The sequence below is a fragment of the Mustela putorius genome, unplaced genomic scaffold (genome assembly GCF_011764305.1).
Source record: "Mustela putorius furo isolate JIRA1106 unplaced genomic scaffold, ASM1176430v1.1 tig00000421_pilon_pilon_pilon, whole genome shotgun sequence".
Taxonomy (NCBI): domain Eukaryota; kingdom Metazoa; phylum Chordata; class Mammalia; order Carnivora; family Mustelidae; genus Mustela; species Mustela putorius.
Window position 1 is genome coordinate 9,391,117 of NW_025421375.1, and position 5,542 is coordinate 9,396,658.

Below are 5,542 nucleotides of genomic sequence, written 5' to 3' on the forward strand. Positions count from 1 at the left end.
AATTAGAATGTAGTTTTAAAAAGCCATCAGCTGTCCTATCGGTAATTATAAGCAATTACTGCATGAGCTCTGTCAAAATCAAAATGAAAAATTTACAAGTACATGTGAAATACTAAGCTTTTTGCTTATTTATTCATTTTTTAAAAAACTGTATAATATTGTACTTGCAGGTATGAATACGGCCATCACCAATGAGAAGTAAAAAAAAAGGTGAGTGATGGTCTCTGAATAACAGTGCGGTAAGTCAGGGTAAAGCACGGATCTATGATGAATTTTTCTGGCATTTAGATGAGTGTTTTCCTTTCAGGTCTGCAATGCTGCTTTTCTTTTCCCTTTTGATGTACGTGAAGGGCATTTGCTCTGATGCTAAATTTTCCTCTTTCATAGCAGAATTGGCATCCAAATCAAAACATAAATAAATAAACAAAAAAAGAAGTACTGTACGTGTCTGGAAGCATCTACAGTGAATTTGAAATTTCAAGGACAACTTGGAGGTACCAGTGATTCATGAAACAGGAATGTTAGCCAAGCCTGATGTAATATTTTATACGAAGGGCTTTTCACTCACAAAGGGCTCAGTATTTAACAAAACTAAATATCCAAAGGCATCCATTTCATCCTACACAGACTAATGATGTGCAAATCGGATTGGATGGACCTGAGAAGTCATTTAACATACAGCAAGTGTTTATAGCAACTGAGCTAAGCGGATAAAAAAGACCCTGTTCTTTTGAAACTACAGGGGAAGGCTCTAAGCAGGCGGCCACAGGCATCCAGCTAAGCTGACTCTGTCCAGGACTCTGGGCTGCAGGGACACGACCACTGGCCAGCTATATTTGCTAACCACACATTAAAAGTTATGAAATGTTTATTTTTGGCTTCTCAGGCTAGGGAAAGTTAAAGATCATATCTGTAACCAAATAAGCTTATGAGCCTTCTATACTTCAGGCCTTCTCTGTAACCTTAGTCTGTGCAAACAAACTCAGATTTATCCCTTTTATAAGGGAGAAGAGATTATCATTCCTTATCGGTGAACCACCACAAGTACTGAATTATATACAGCGGCTAACATCAGAATTATTTTGAGCCTTATGCTTTTGTGAGATTACTGTTGTGAAGACCAGCACTACCATCTGTCTGCCTCTTGGAGACCAGGATCTTACTTGCTTCTGTTAGAACCGTTCTTTCCCCGAGGAAAAGCAGCAGGTGAGTTCCATGCAAGAAACTCCTAGTGTCGAGTTTTTCAATTGTTTTGTGGAAGCCACAACCCACCCCATGTTTCTATAATGTGAAACATAGGTAAGCTACGCAACTTGTTCATATAGTCCATCTGGTCCTCAAAAAAAGCTTTGGACCTTTGCAATTAACACTTTCTTCTGAAAAATGTTTAACACACTGGCTTTTAGAGCTCTTAGCTCCGTTCTGGATTCTACTCCTAAAGCCAGATTAAGTTGGCATATACATATGATAAAAGCTCATTGGCCTGAGTTTATGGAAAAGGGGGGCAAGAGCATCACAGGGAAATGTAGGTTATTTTAGGTGAAAGGAATATGAAGGTACATTTGGTGGTGAGAGTCAGGCTAACAGCGTTTGCTTATGCCTGCTTGATAGATGAATAAAAATACACTGCTATTTCCTCATAACTCTGTGCTTTTGAAGTTATGGTAGTGCACAAAATTTCACCTAGAGTTTCCTGACAGCTAAGACAAGTGAAAACTGCTGGCATTTGTAGTGCTGTTTGTCAGATAAGAGGAAACACACAATTTTCTGAGGAGAGATTGCATTTTTACTGACATTGAACTGAAGGTAAAAGTATTGCTCCTTATATAGTTACCATTCCAAAGTAGTTGAGTAATTTTCTTCTTTTGTTGAGCACCTACTATATGATCAGGTACTCGTAGGTATTGACGTTTATAGACCAGTAAGACACAGTCCCTGTACCCTAAAGGGTTAATGGTCTATATAAATAAAATGATGTATAATGATTTTATAAAAGTGTAATTTTATTCAAATCATTGTATTTTCTTTTTCTTTCGTTTAACAGAGGGCATAACATTAAATCTTGATTGATGCATGCTATCCCTTGGACAGTGCTTTCGGGACCACACACTTGACCCAGGCCAGAGAGAATATGAGAACATGTCCATTGCACTGTGTTTCTCAAATTTTGCATGTATGAAATGAGGCTTTGGCATATTTTGGGTCATAGGCTCTTCGTGGCTTATTTCTGAAATAAGAGTCTTGGGTCTTCAGTACTCTGTGCTGTTGATTGAAGAATTTAGAGCCTAGACATTTAGGAAACAGACTTTTAATTTACTTGAGAAACTTCTGAGTGTCCAATTCAAGTTTTGTTGTCATTTTTTTGGCAGATATTTGGCCGGTCACTGTCTGTTCTTCCTGGAAATCATGGAGGCCATCAGAAAGGACCAATATTTTCCTCCAAGAAGTTCTCTGAAACTGTTTGAACCCTTAGTCAGGCACTTGGCTGAATCCCAGAAATCTGTGCCATCTAGCACAGTGAAGGTGATTTGGGATAATTCCGTGACATCTCTGCTTCTTGAGGGCAGGGGTCTACAGCCTATTCACAATATGATAACATACTGTTATCAAATAACATATTGCCAGGCATGTAGTGCTCAATAAGTGGTTGTTGAATTAAAATAAAACCAAAAGTAGAAGTTGGTACAGTATAGGAATTACCACACTGAATATTCAAGTAACTCAATTGTTTTAGTCACTAAGTAACAAAGATCAATCCTCACAGACACTACTCAGAAGGAATTTGCAATACTTTTCAGGAGGTGAATGTTAACCATTACCAGATGCTGGAGAAGAACAGAAGAAAGTAATCTATTTTGCCTCAGCAGATTGGGGAGGTCTTTATCCTCTTAAATGAGATAACATTGGAGCTATATCTTTTGGAATGGAAAGAAATTAATCAGGCAGAGAAAGATGGAAAGGTATTTTGTACTTTTTCAGGTATTGCCACATAACAAAACACCCCCAAACTCAGCTTGGAACAAAAATAATGGTTGATTTTGCTTATGAATCTGAAATTTGAGCAGGGCTTGACAGGGACAGCTTATTTCTCTTTAGTGTGGCTTTAGATGGGTGGCTTGACAATCTGTTGGCTATTTGTTGTTTGGTAGATCAATCAGGGCTGCCCTCTGAAGTCCTTTCAACACAACTGTTTGGGCTTTCTCACAGCATGGCGGCTGCATTTCAAAAGCCTGTGTTCCAAGAGACAGGAAGCGGAAGTCTCTTATGTCCTGAGCCTAGAGACTGGCATGACATTGTTTTTGCTGCCTGCCCAAGTTCAAGGAGAGGGGAAGCAGACCTCCAGAAATTTTGTATCCCTTCTTAATCCACCACATCTATAGATAACCTTCGACCAGCAATGACATACTAAATGCACCATTTGGTAACATAGATTAACCAATGGTGACAAAGGAATATAAGGTGAAAATCAGGGGAATGGGGTGATGATGGTAGAAGGGGGGGCATCGAAGTATTTGGCAGAGAGCCTTTTATACTGTACTTTTGAGTTTTATATTCTTCTACCCCCAGAACTGACCTGATCATTTCTATATTTAGGAAGATCAGTTGGGTAGCTGTGTGAAGGCATTGCAAGCCAGAGGCATTGCAAATAGCGTTAACTGGGCAGAAACTTGTAATAGTTTATGAGATCAACTCAGATGATGAACTCAGATATAAGTGGGAGTAGGGAACTAAAAAAAGAGCTGATTTCAGTGAATTTTCAGTTATAGATTTAAATATTCATATAAATGAGTGTATAACTAAGAGAGAATGAATCAGGGTGGACTTCAAGTTTCTAGCTTGAAAAGTGGAGACAATATAGAAGACAAAAAGAATCACATATGGGGAAAGAGAGAGGGGTTGGTGGGTCTAATTTTTTAGGACATGCTGGCATTATTAGGCTAAGAAGTTTGATAAGCAAGTGGTTATAGAAATAACTTAAAAGGAAGGTGAGATGTGGAACATCTAAATTTGTAGTTATAAAGCTTAAGGTTCAAGTTAAAACTAGAGGAACACATGAGATTTAAAAAAACAAAACAAAACACTGTTATTTGAGAAAAGAAAACTGAAGGCACAATCTGGATGACAAAACCAAGTAAAAGGTTAATAAGACCGAAAGAAATGGAAAGGCGGTAGAGGTAGAGGAAAAGTCTTCTTGATCCTACAAATAAGAATGAGCAAGTATTCTCAGATCCACATCACAAAACAAGTTGGGAAGAATTATTTCCCAAACTGATTTTTATGATCCATATATTTTGTTTAAGGATACACAAATGAGAAGGTAGGCATACAATTTGTCTTATATTTCCCAACAATGTACATTTGTAGCAGTTTTACAGGAGGTGGTGGTCACTGTTTGCAAATGCAGAAGCTTTCTTTTTCTTTCTCTCTCTCTTTTTTAGAGAGAGCAAGTGAGGGTGTAAGCGGGGATGTGGAGGGGCAGTGGGAGGGAGAGAGAGAGAGAATATCTCAAGCGGACTCCAAGCCCAATAGAGGGCTTGATCTCATGACCCTGACCCAACCAACTGAGCCACCCAGATGCCCCAGAAGCCTTCTTTTTTCCCCCTTTAATTATAAAGCTATAAAAGCATTAAAAAAGATTAGAAAATAAATAGATTCTGTTTCTTCATATAAAGTGCATGTGGTTTAGCCCTTCTAGAATAGCCATCATTTCTTAAATAACTCCTTTCATCTCTCGTTACCAGCGTCATTTACTTGGCTATGAAGTCACTAATTCATCTAATACCTGATACCTTAGTGCAATAGGTTAAGGAAAATGTGCCTAACTGGAAATTTGGGAAAGAAGAATGTCATCACTGAAGTTGGTTAAGGGCTTTCTCTAAACTGTGCCATAATTCTTGGGTCATAAACTATTCGAAATTTGACTGTTTACTTTGAATATTAATAATGAAGGCATCTCAAGAAGTCTTTTAGTTTTTATTTGCATATCTCTTTTGGGGCCATTGGGAAGATCTAATTTACACTTGGCCCCCTGTGATCCATAGAAAAGTCTACTGATAAGCTCCCCAGAAAGCCATGAACAACTTTTGTCTATACCTCTGGGTCCTATGCTGCAACCACTGAGAACTAGCTTTGCTATGGATAGAGCTGATGGGAGCCAGAGCTAGTGGATCTTGGTCCTCCTACGGGGAAGGCCTGGAAGTGGCTGGGCATAGGTCTCAAAAGGTGGCATTACATAGACTCATTTCCCTGACTCAACCTTAGAAAGCTATGTAACAACAACAAATATATACAGCAAATATCTCCCTGTAGCTTTGATTTGTATTTCCCTGATAATTAACGGTGTTGAGCATCTTTTTATATACTTGTTGGTCATTTGTAAGTCCTCTTCAGAGAAATTCCTATTCACATTCTTTGCCCATTTTTTGTGTTTCTTATTGTTGTTGTTGTCGTCGTTTGGTTTGGGGTTTTTTTTGTTTTTTGTTTTTTGTTTTGGCTATTGAGTTGTGGACGTTCCTTATATACTTTGGAATTAACTCCTTGT

General features: G+C 38.3%; 1 long non-coding RNA gene across 1 annotated transcript; it reads left to right on the forward strand.

Moving 5' to 3' along the window:
• Positions 1–345: 345 nt before the first annotated feature.
• LOC123391999 lies at positions 346–2,690 on the forward strand. Its single transcript, XR_006606682.1, has 2 exons — positions 346–1,206; positions 2,370–2,690. It is a non-coding gene; the product is annotated as an uncharacterized LOC123391999 (long non-coding RNA).
• Positions 2,691–5,542: the final 2,852 nt, after the last annotated feature.